General features: G+C 42.3%; 1 non-coding gene across 1 annotated transcript; it reads right to left on the bottom strand.

Moving 5' to 3' along the window:
• Positions 1 to 11,282: 11,282 nt before the first annotated feature.
• Positions 11,283 to 11,389, bottom strand: LOC120279783. The gene has a single exon (XR_005542085.1). It is a non-coding gene; the product is annotated as a small nucleolar RNA R71 (small nucleolar RNA).
• Positions 11,390 to 12,446: the final 1,057 nt, after the last annotated feature.

Below are 12,446 nucleotides of genomic sequence, written 5' to 3'. Positions count from 1 at the left end.
TTAATAGCATAATTAGCAGTATGGATTCTCAGTTCAGTAAGGTGAATGCTCAGTTTGCTCAACATGCCGAATAGTACAATGAGATAGGCTCCATTTTGAGAAATCTTCAAGCTTCTGTATAATCACTTGAACATCAAGTGGGACAACTTGCTAAAGCAAATTCTGAGCGACCTTCAAGCAGTCTTCCTAGCAACACTGAGGAGAACCCAAGAGAGAACTTGAAGGCCATTGCCCTTTAATAGCAGGAGACAAGTTGAGACAAGGGTCGAAGTTGACCCAAGTGTAAAGGAAATTGGGGTAGCCGAACTGGAAGACCCCAACTTAATTGAGAAAGTCATTGAGAAAAACAATCAAGGTATAAACAAGGACAACGCCCCTTGCGTATGTTCCCGCATGTGCACGGGTTTGTCAAAGTAATAAAATCCCAGGTGAGTGGGTATCATATTCACAGGGAGTAGGGAGTAAAATACTTAAACTGTTTCTTAACTAAGAGAAATATGAATAGTGATTTGTGTGACAAGGTGTAATGCAAACAAAAGTAAAAGAGACAAGAGAGAGAGAGAGCAAGTAAAGGTGAGATAAGACAATCGATATAAATGGGGTACTCGGATATTGATCCACCTAGGACAATCGTTTCAAGTGCAAAAACCCTCTAATATGCTTCCTAACTAATGTATTAATGAGTCGTGGAGATCCTTTAATACATTGTCCTAAATCTATGGTCAACCATGCCTAACCCTATACATGTCCAAGAGGAGAAAATAAACAATCTCTCAACCTCGCACTCGTATAGAATTGCAATGAGTTCTAGCGATTCCAAGTGATAAATCATCTTCCTATATTTAGACTTAACCCTTTCGTCCAGGAGGAAAGTCCCTAGTCACAATTAGGGCAGAAAAGGGACTTTTTAGTTAGACTTTTTGCGGGGCATATTTTGGGAGACATTTGAGAGGCTTGTGGCGACCTTGAGGAGGAGAAGAAGGGCAAGGAAGCTAGAAGATCATCCAAGCCCAAGGTCCACGACTCTCAAGGCAAGAAGGCAACTTCATTCAAGGGGAGATCTACCACGATTTGAAGGAAGGAGACCCGTGGCTAGAGGAAACGTCATTGGGCACTCCTTTGGTGAGGAAACCGTCATTCGGCATATTCTTGACCTCCTCCTTCACCATTTCATCTAGGGAGTGTCATTTATGCTTTTGTTTCATGTTTTGCTTGTTTGTATTGCTTGTTGTGGGATGATGACACACTAGACCCCCAAGGCCACCGGGTGTTGGTTAACCTTGGGGGTTTTATCATGTATGTTGGATAATAACTTGTTAATTCCATATTTGGGTTATTTTGAGATTTAATCCATTGTTTTCATGCTAAATGATATACTAAGGACAAATCCGTAGCTCTTTTATGAGTGATGCATGTAGATGTGACTTGCTCGCATGTATTACATCATGATTGGATTAGAAGGGGATACTTGTATCATCACGCCGAGAAATCGGGTGCTTGGTAGCCCTCCATGTAGGTTTAATCCGAAGAAGAGTAGGTTTACTCCTAAGTGAGATTTCCTCGTACTTAATGCAATTATAGGGATATGGATTTGGGAGAAATTCCTATCTATGTTCGTATGGGATTAGGGTTCAATCGCCGAGAAATTGGGGTTGTTCTAATCTTGAAATCTCATGGTCCATTTTACCCTTGCATCTTTAGATCATCATCCATATTGCATGATAACCCCTCAAGGGGATCCACATCCATAGGCCTTTGCATTTCATTGATTATCTTGCTTACTCATTGCTTGTTCTCTCTAATTTGTTGGCAAATATCGTTTTAGCTTTAATTACATTTAGTAGAGTAAAATCCATCGCTTGAGATCTTAGGCTAGATAATAGCTCAAGAAGGAGTAATAGGAGATCCTTAGCCCCGTGGAATACGATCCTCGTGTCTTCACATGAGGTATTACTTGGCAATTCCGTACACTTGCGGGGAAGCAATCAAGTTTATGGCACCGTTCCCGGGGATCCTAAGGAATTGTAGGAAACTTTTAGATTATTACTCTAGCCATTTATCTTTTCTTTTGTAAATGTTTGTCTTTCTATGTTTCTTTTACCCCTTTTGTCCATATTTATTTATTTTTCTTCTTAATTGTTTTCTTCGTTAGCTTATTGATTTTAGTTTTACATGTTGACACAGGGCCATGGATTTTCAAGAACGATTGTTGGCCGCCAAAATTTTTGCACTTCAAGAAAAGATAAAAAAATTTGTTGCTATACAAGAAAGCCAAGGTTACAATCCACATTGGGAAGGGCACCAAAGTTCTTCAACACATCATCATACTCAACAATGGGATTACCCTCACCAAGGATTGCTACAGGAACCCTCTTTTCAAAAACTGTGGCAATACCAACCTCCAGTCGACCGTAGTAAGCAAATTAATAGTTGGGGATTCAATACACAATATGTTTTTACAAGTTTCATGAGGTATGCGGATGCCGAACTTGAAGCTATGAATGCCAGAAATTTTAATGCTCAACAATCTCTTCAAAGTGTGGAAAACAAGATGGGAGAGTATTCCAAAGAATCAGTCAAATTGCCACCATCTACAGAAGCCCTAACTGAAAATGGCACAAGAGATGAAGAGAAAATCAATGAGATTGTGGTGGATGCTCATATTGAGGTGTTGAAGGTGGAAGAAGCAAATGATGTAGCATCAATACCTTTTGAGAAAATGGTAGAGGTTTCACCTCAATGTGAAATTGAAGAAGAAAAGGGGGAGGATGGCATCATGGTCATGAAAACATGTAAGGAAGTAGAAGAAACTCAATCGACCACATGTGAAGATGCTACTTGCCTTAACATAGATTTTTTCATCCATCCATCAATTTTAGTCAAGTGCAAAAACAAAATTCCGGGAATTGTATTTGAAGATGTGGGGAGGAAACCAATGTCATCCTTGAACCCACCAATGCCGGGCTTGGACAATTCCCAACCAAAAATTTTTCCTTGGTGGCCCAAGCAAATGTTATGGGCACTTGAAGTTCATCACACCATGGTTGAGAAAAAAATTGTGGATAGGATGATAAAGCCACCAATTGTTCCACCTATGCAAAGCTTCACGAGTTCTCAACCAAACTTGTTCCCTTGGAAGCCCAAGCAACTCTTTTTGATGATCCAAGGCAACTTTCCAAGAGTCGAGGAAGAAAATGTGGGTAGTAGGTTGAGGCCGTCCAAAGACCCACCCATGCCTAGCTTAAACAACTCTCGACCAAAGCTTTTTCCTTGGAGGCCCAAGCAACTTTGTGGTGGGGTACTAAAAGGAATTCTTGTCGGGACCAAAGAAGAAGCGGGGAGGAGGTTCAAACCATCTAAGGATCCGCTCAAGTTTCAATCACACAATTCCCGACCCAAGCTCTTACCGTGGAGGCCAAAAGGTAACTCATTCTTGGCCTTCAATTTAACACCATCCCGGAAGGTATGTTTCGTATTTCTTGGTGGTTCTTATGCAACTTCTAGTCGGGATGAACACACCATTTTCAAGCCTCCTTAGGTAAGAAAAAGGTATGTCAGGCTCGTGACGTTAAACAAGCGCTTTTTGGGAGGCAACCCAAGCGTTCGGTGGTGTTTGCTTGCATTTTTCGGTTTTTAGTTCTTAGTTCATTTCAATTTTCATATTTCTTAGGTTTGTTTGTTTTTGAATAAGTTCATGTGCACACACTTGGCACATTGTTCTCATCATTTGAATTGTGGTGTATTTGTGCAACTTCTTGAGAAACTCATGTTTAGGTGTTAATTCATGTATTAGATCGTCGTTTTATTCATTTCATTCATTTTTGGAGAAGTCTTCGAGCTTGCCATTTCATTTCTACATCATTTGAAGCAGGATTTTGAAGATTTGAGTGAGTTTAAAAGTTTTACGGCCATCCTAGGGCGTATGGAGGCCGTCTGAGATGAGCACAGAGCCAATCCAGTGGCTTTGTGGCGTCTCAGACGGCCCCCATACAGCCCCCATACTGGGCAGTCTGGGATGCCATCCAGAACACCCGAGTAGCCTTCCCAGGCCATACGGGGCAGTATGGGGGCTGTATGTGGGCCGTATGTGGGCCGTATGGCCCGGTTCTACCCCATTTAACCCTCCTCTCTCTTCTCTCTCTTCTCTTTTTTCCATTCTCTTCATTTCTCTCTTTTTCCACCGACTTTTTCTCTTCTTTCTCACTCATTTCTTGGCCAAATCTCCTCAATTTTTCTCCTAAATCTTCTCCTCATCCATTTGAGACGTCGATCTAGTAGTTTTCCTCGAGTTTAACGCTAGTTTTGTCAAGATTTTATCGGTATGCTTTTTCAATGCCCTAGTTTTATCTTTTTCATTTCTTGGGCATTCTTGGAGCTTTTGTGTGGACTTTCTTTAGCATTTTGCTTGGTTTTGGATGGTGTGATTGTTATGGATAAAGTCTCCCTTGAATTTATGTAAAACATTTTTCGATTTTCATGTTTTTGGGGAGGTTCTTTCAAAATGAACAGTACCCATATGGCCCCCATACGGCTGTATGGACACGATACATCATATTTTTCATTGTTTCTTCATCCCATGCACTACATTTTGAATTATATTGGATTCCTCTATGCTTGATTGGGTTTTTCATGTTTCTTAGGAATGTTGTGGATGAAGAAATTGACAATCAACCATGGAGTGATATTTGCACCACACGGGTGACCACATGGAACAAGATGTCATGTTGTGATGAGAGACCTAATTCTAAGGACAAGGATGACCATGGAGACTTTATTTTATTGTTTAGACTTTATCTTCTAGTTTTTCTGTTCTCTTTGTATTTTGTAAGTTTTTATGGAATGATGATGTCCCCTTTATGCTTTGCAGAGCATTAAGGGAGCTTGGTGTACCCTCCTTCCATTTGGTGGAAGCCGGACCCGACATGTATAACTAGCCATACCTTTTGTTGGGCCACACCTCATGACGAGCACAAGTTGAACCGGGGAGTTCGTTTTCACCCTTCTCTATTATTTTCATTGCTTTATCTAGCATGTTTTTCATGATTAGTGTACATTGAGGGCAATGTGCAACATTAAGTGTGGGGATGGGTGTATTTCATGTATTAGGATTATTTGCTACATGATAGTGTTACCTATGATGGCTTTGTTCATTCTTGGAAGATTCTTTTAGCTTGGACTAATGATTAATGTGAGTTACTTGTTTCTTTGCTTTATTGAATCATGTTTTACCCCTAGTATTGTCATGTGCACTGAATTTTTTGTCGATGCCCTGGGAATAGCCAATGTGACTACTCTCTAACTCTTTTGTATGGATAACACACTACTTTGAGTACTAGGCCTTAGAACACTAAGTTCTTTCCTTCAATGGACTTTTAAGAACTTCTAAGTCTTGTTGAGCTAATCCTAGTTTTGTGGCATGTAGTGTACTCTGAAGATGTGATGTAGGGTGAATGTAAAAAAAAAGTCTATGTCAATATTCCTCTGCTATTGAAGCATGAATGCGTCTATGTGGACTGTAATTGAGTAGTTAGGTGGCTCTTGTGCCTAACTAGCATGTGCACCCTCCAGAAAGATTTCTAAATGATTTTCTTACAGTCTACGTTAGTCGGACTCGAAAAATAAATGAATGATGAAATGAAAATAAAACCTAGTGATCTTTTTGAGTACCTACCAAAGGTTTTGAGTAGAAAGTGGACTGATAAGTTCTTGTGCGATATGAATGCGAATCGTTCATTCCTTATGTTGAGCATTACTTTTCTCAGTATTTTACATTAATATGTGTGTTTTTATGTTACTTTTATGCAGGTAGGGTTGTTAGGCCGAGTATGAAGGAAATGGGCCAATGTGGATCATAATGCACCTATTTTGGAGGAGATCTTGCTAAGGTTCAAACGTGAAGACATAAGACAAGTGTTAGATGCTAGAATGTGTGCTAACCTCCTCGCATTCGAGTGAGTACATCCATTTGGAGGGGCACAAAGGCAGGCACACTCGAGCATTCCATCTTATGCATACGAGAACAAGAACAAGAACCCCACCAACATATATATCATTGAAGAAGCAAGTGATTGACGACGTGAACGTGTGCCCGTTTGCGTTACCCCGATGAAAGTATGGAATTGGGAAGTTATTCAGGTCGAAGAATGTAGCAATTACTGTAGCAGCACTGTCCACAGCCGGCCGAGAAATCAGAGAGACAGAGAATCAACACGGGCGTGTGGAAATTATCCACGCCCATGTGGAAATTCCGCAAGGGTGCGTGTATCGTCCACGCCCGTGGAGTTGCCCGATTCCAGCCCTATTTAAAACCGATTCAGCCCCAATTTTGGTATTCTTTTCTCCATCTTTTCCCCAACTTGCGAGAGGGCTTCGGCTAGGGTTTCGAGGGGAATTGGCCAAGGTTTTGGAGAGGTTCTACGGCTCTGACATCGTGATTCCATTAGGAAGAAGGTTGGTAGAGGAGCTTCGATCGAGGCGTATCCTATACCGGATGAAGGAATTCTTGGATGACGAGTAGAGGACTTTCCACAAGACCATCAACACGACCATCGAGGGGGTTTCTTTATGGATTTATTGTTTTTACATTCGATTTCTTTGATTGTACTTAGCTCCATGGAGAGCTAAACCCCTAGTGGGTACTTGGGTGATTGTGAACCCTAGGATGTATTCATTTCATTGAACTTCTTTATTATGCTTTCAATAAATTGATGTTTATTGTGAGTTCCAACCTTGAATGCTTGATTGTATGAACATTTCCCCTAGAGTGACACTAGGGTTGAGAGTTCTTGTTGGTAACCTTGTGAGTGAGTGACACATCACGAGCGTTAGACAAAGCTAGGTTAGAGAGGGTTGAGAGGGTGAGTCAGAGGTACAGGAGCGTCCCCTTTCCCCTCCGACGTGATAGATTCTACCTCCGTTCCTCGAGTTCTTTGCGGCCATAATAGAGTCAATGGTCTAAGGGATGAACCTCCGCTGGGGCCTAGTTGCGCGTGCAATGGAGTGAAGTGTTGAGGTGATCTTAGTATCTAGTGCTTAATTGTGGCTAGGGACCTTCCGCCTGGACCAAAGGGTTAGGTCTAAATCTAGGAAGAGATTTATCACTTGGAATCCCTAGAGCTCTTTGCAACTCTATGTGAGTGTGAGGTGTTGAGATTGTTCGATTTCTCCTCCGGGACATGTATAGAGTTAGGCATAGTTGACCTTAGATTTGGGACTATGTATGTAATGATTTCCATGACTCACCATTGCATTGATTAGGAAGCATAATAGAGAGTTCTTGCACTTGAAGCGATTATCCTAGGTGAAACATCATCCGAGTACCCCATCTTTATCGATTGCCTTGCCTCCTCCTTACTTTTGCTCTCTTACTTGTTGCTTTTAATTTCTGAGAATTGAATCATTACCACACTTATCATCATTGATACTGCACATAGCTAAGAATCGAATTAAGTGTCTTTACTCCCTACTCCCTGTGGATTCGACCCCGTTCATCCGGGATTATTACTTCGACAAACCCGTGCACTTGTGGGATATAAGCAAGGGGACCTTGTCATGGACTTAGTTTCAAGGTATAGAATTAGAAGGATCTTATTTGGCCATTGAAGTAGCACTTAGTAGTTTAAGACATAGTATTCTTTGTATGTGGAGTGACTAGCATCGATAACTATACTGATTGAAGTCCTTAGGCTAGACCATACCAGGGCAAATGAGATATAAGATTCACTTTCACGACACAGACATATAAAGGGTGAGACATGATACTTTTATTATGCTTATTGACTATGACTCAACATCTATGTATCTTTGTTCATTGCTTTTGGAATCTTATATTTGCTTGATGCCAGAGGTAATGCATTTAGCCACTTTTCAGTCTCTTTGATTTTCATGAGTTGTTTGCTTGGGGACAAGCAACGCTTAAGTGTGGGGATATTTGATAAGTGTCTAAATGTAGGTGTTTTCATATATATATCGTATTCACTTTGCATGTATTTTGTGAGGTTTGATGGTCGTTTTATACTTAATCATCTACTATTTGCTTTGTAGGGCATAAGGTAGCCATGGAGAACAAGAAGATATCATTTGGATGAAAAGAGAAGAAAACAGGAATTTCATACTACCCCCATACTACCCAGTATGAGGGCCGTATGCACTGTAGCAGCGGAATGATTCAGAGTGTCTGTCCAGATTTCCATACTACCCAGTATATGGGGCCGTATGGAGGCCATATGCACCCCGTATGGAACGTGAATCTAGGGTTTTTGAGTGCTATACGACCCCCATACGACCCCCATACAACCCGTATGACCCCGGGGGTATATATACTGACTTTTAGGGCAGAAAAGGGACTTTTTGGCTAGACTTTTTGTGGGGCATATTTTGGGAGACATTTGAGAGGCTTGTGGCGACCTTGGGGAGGAGTAGAAGGGCAAGGAAGCTAGAAGATCATCCAAGCCCAAGGTCCAAGACTCTCATGGCAAGAAGGCAACTTCATTCAAGGGGAGATCTACCACGATTTGAAGGAAGTAGACCCGTGGCTAGAGGAAGCGTCATTGGGCACTCCTTTGGCGGGGAAAGCGTCATTCGGTATATTCTTCACCTCCTCCTTCACCATTTCATCTAGGGAGTATCATTTATGCTTTTGTTTCATGTTTTGCTTGTTTGTATTGCTTGTTGTGGGATGATGACACACTAGACCCCCAAGGCCACCGGGTGCTGGTGAATGATGAGTGATTGTGCGATATGAATGCGAAGCATTCATTCCTTATGTTGAGCATTACTTTTCTCGGGTTTTTACACTAATATGTGTGTTTTTATGTGACTTTCATCCAGGTAGGGTTGTGAGGCCAAGTATGAAGAAAAGAAGCCAATATGGATCATAATGCACCGATTTTGGAGGAAATCTTGCTAAGGTTCAAACGCGAAGACATAGGTCGGGTGTGAGATGCTAGAGTGTGTGCTAACCTCCTCGTATTTGTGTTAGCACAACCATTTGGAGGGGCACAAGGGCAGTCATACTCAAGCATTTCAACTTATGCATATAGAACAAGATCTCCACCAACTTTTCCATAATTGAAGAAGCAAAGCGATCCACGGCGTGAACGTATGCCCATTTGCGTTACCCCGATGAAAGTATGGATTCGGGAAGCTATCCAGGGCGGATACTGTAGCAGAGCACTGCATCAACACTGTAGCATGATACTGTAGCAGCATTGTTCACAGCCGGCCGAGAAAAGAGTAATTCAGAGAATCCACACGGGCGTGTGGAAATTATCCACGCCAGTGTGGAAATTCGACATGGGCTTGTGAAAAATCCACAGACCCGTGTAGTCGCCCGACTCCAGCCCTATTTAAAGCCGATTCAGCCCCGATTTCAGTATTCTTCTCTCCATCTTTTCCCTAACTTGAGAGAGGGCTTCAGCTAGGGTTTTGAGGGGTATTGGCTAGGGTTTTGGAGAGGTTCTATAGCTCTGACATCAAGTGTCATTAGGAAGAAGGTTATTGGGACAGCTTTCGTTGGCATCGATCCGGTGAGGTGTATCCTAGGCCGTACAAAGGATCCCTTGCGACGAGTAGAGGACTCTCCACAAAACCAACGACATGACCATCGAGGGGGTTTCTTTACGGATTCATTGCTTTTACATTCTATTTCTTTGATTGTACTTAGCTCCATGGAGAGCTAAACCCCTAGTGGGTACTTGGGTATTTGTGAACCCTAGGATGTATTTATTTCATTGAATCTCTTTATTATTCTTTCAATTAATTGATGCTTATTGTGAGTTCCAACCTTGAATGCTTGATTGTATGAACATTTCCCCTAGAGTGACACTAGGGTTGAGAGTTCTTATTGGTAACCTTGTGAGTGAGTGACACACCACGAGTGTTAGACAAAGCTAGGTTGGAGAGGATTGAGAGGGTGAGTCGAGAGGTACAGGAGCGTCCCCTTTCCCCTCCGACGTGATAGATTCTACCTCCGTTCCTCGAGTTCTTTGCGGCCATAATAGAGTGAATGGTCTAAGGGATGACCCTCCGCTGGGGCTTAGTTGCGAGTGCAACGTAGTGAAGCGTTGAGGTGATCTTAGTATCTAGGGCTTAATCGTGGTTAGGGACCTTCCACTTTGACCAAAGGGTTAGGTCTATAATTAGGAAGAGATTTATAACTTGGAATCCCTAGAGCTCATTACAACTCTATGCGAGTGCGAGGTGTTGAGATTGTTCGATTTCTCCTCCATTACATGTATAGAGTTAGGCATAGTTGACCTTAGATTTTGGACTATGTAATGAAGGATTTCCACGACTCACTATTGCATTGATTAGGAAGCATAATAGAGGATTCTTACACTTGAAGCGATCGTCCTAGGCGGAGCATTATCCGAGTACTCCATCTTTATCGATTGCCTTACCTTCTCCTTTACTCGTGCTCTCTTACTTGTTGATTTTACTTTTTGAGAATTGAATCATTGTCACACTTATCACTATTGATTTTTCACATAGCTAAGAAGCGGATTAAGTATTTTTATTCCCTACTCTCTGTGGATTCGATACCCGCTCATCCAGGATTATTACTTTGACAAACCCGTGCACTTGCGGGATATACGCAAGGGGACCATGTCAAGTTTTTGGCGCCGTTGCTGGGGAGTAGGCGTTTAGAGATACTTTGCACTTTATTTTCTTAGCTATTTCACCATACATTCAGTTCTTATCTTCTTATTCTATCATCATTCTGATTTCTTTTTCTTTCTTTTTTGGTGCAGCTCCAGGTTATGACCCGAGGGAATCCCTAAATATTGGTTGAAGGAGATCCTGAGCTTGAACGTACACTTAGAAAAAAAGGGAAAGAGCCTGTGCAAGAACAGTCTAATTGAGCTGATTAGGAAGTGGAAGGATCTGAAAACATGGTAGAACAGAATGAGCAACAGTGAATATTATCCGATTATGCCAGACCTATAGTGTTGGGGACACAATCGAGTATTGTGCGTCCCCCGATTACAGCTCAGAACTTTGAGTTGAAGCCGGCATTCATCCACATGTTAAAGCAATCCGCACAGTTCAACAGTTTGGCCGATGAGGATCCAAACAGTCATATAGACAGTTTTCTTGAGGTGTGTGATATGCTTAAGATAAACAGAGTGATGGATGATGCCATCAAGTTGAGAGCCTTCCCATTTTCCCTAAAGGGGAGAGCGAAGTAGTGGCTACACTCATTACCTAGAGCATCGATTACCACATGGGAGTAGATGGTGGAAGCTTTTATTGCCCGTTATTTCCCTCCCAAAAAATCTGCAAAGCTTAGAAATGAGATCTCATCTTTTGTTCAGTTGGAATTGGAGTCTCTATTTGAGACATGGGAAAGGTTCAAGGAGCTCCTGAGAAAGTGCCCGCAACACGGATTCCCGGAGTGGATGATTGTTCAAACCTTTTATAATGGTTTGAACACGAGTACAAGGCAACTCTTGGATGAGGTAGCAGGAGGTACCTTAGGTAGCAAGACCCCCGATGAGGCTCGGCAGTTAATTGAAGAAATGGGGTTAAACAGCTACCAATGGAACGCTAGGGAGAAGAAAAAGGTGGCCGGTCTCCATGAAATAGATGCGGTAACTTCATTGGCGGCTCAAGTGGAGAGTTTGAGTAAGAAGTTAGATCTTCTAACTTCAAATAGAGTGGTGGCCGTGACTAATTGCAACGGGTGTGGTGGAGGACATGCTCCCTCCGATTGCCCGATCCCTATCGGTGATGTTTCTTCAGTGGAGAACGTTGATTTTGTAGGTAATGGTATGAGACCTCAAGGAAACCCATATAGCAATACCTACAATTCGGGTTGGAAGAATCATCCCAATTTCTCATGGAGTAATCAAGGTCCACAAAAGGCCATGGGGCCACCCGGTTTCCAACAACAACAACAACAAGCCACTCAGGTGGAAAACAGAGTCTGAGGTTTGGAAACCTGAATGACTGACTTAGAGAAGCACTTGGCTAGATTTGTGCAATCTGCAAATACAAGGTTTGAATTAATCGAGGCTACACTTCGCAACCAGACCGCTTCTTTGCATAACCTTGAAAATCAGGTGGGGCAAATTGCGAAGTCTCTCTCTGAAAGGCCACATGGAAGCTTGCCGAGCAATACAGAGACCAACCCTAGAGAGCATGTGAAGGCGATCACTTTGAGAAGTAGTCGTGAGGTTGAAGGTAGGCTTCCGAGTGAGAAGCCAAAAGAACACGCACCCGGGGTTATAGAGGTAGAAGAGGGGACGAGCAAAGAGAAAGAGGGTGGCACCACCACCTTTCAAGCCAAGAATTCCCTATCCCTCTAGATTGAAAAATGACCAAGGGGATGAACAGTACAAGAAGTTCCTGAGTTTGTTCAAGCAGCTCCACATCAATATTCCTTTTGTTGAGGCATTGGCCCAAATGCCTAAGTATGCGAAGTTCTTGAAAGACTTGTTGACTAA

The sequence above is a fragment of the Dioscorea cayenensis genome, chromosome 16 (genome assembly GCF_009730915.1).
Source record: "Dioscorea cayenensis subsp. rotundata cultivar TDr96_F1 chromosome 16, TDr96_F1_v2_PseudoChromosome.rev07_lg8_w22 25.fasta, whole genome shotgun sequence".
In the NCBI taxonomy this organism is placed as follows: Eukaryota; Viridiplantae; Streptophyta; class Magnoliopsida; order Dioscoreales; family Dioscoreaceae; genus Dioscorea; species Dioscorea cayenensis.
Note: the sequence above shows the minus strand (reverse complement) of the source record. Positions and strands in the feature narration are given on the sequence as shown.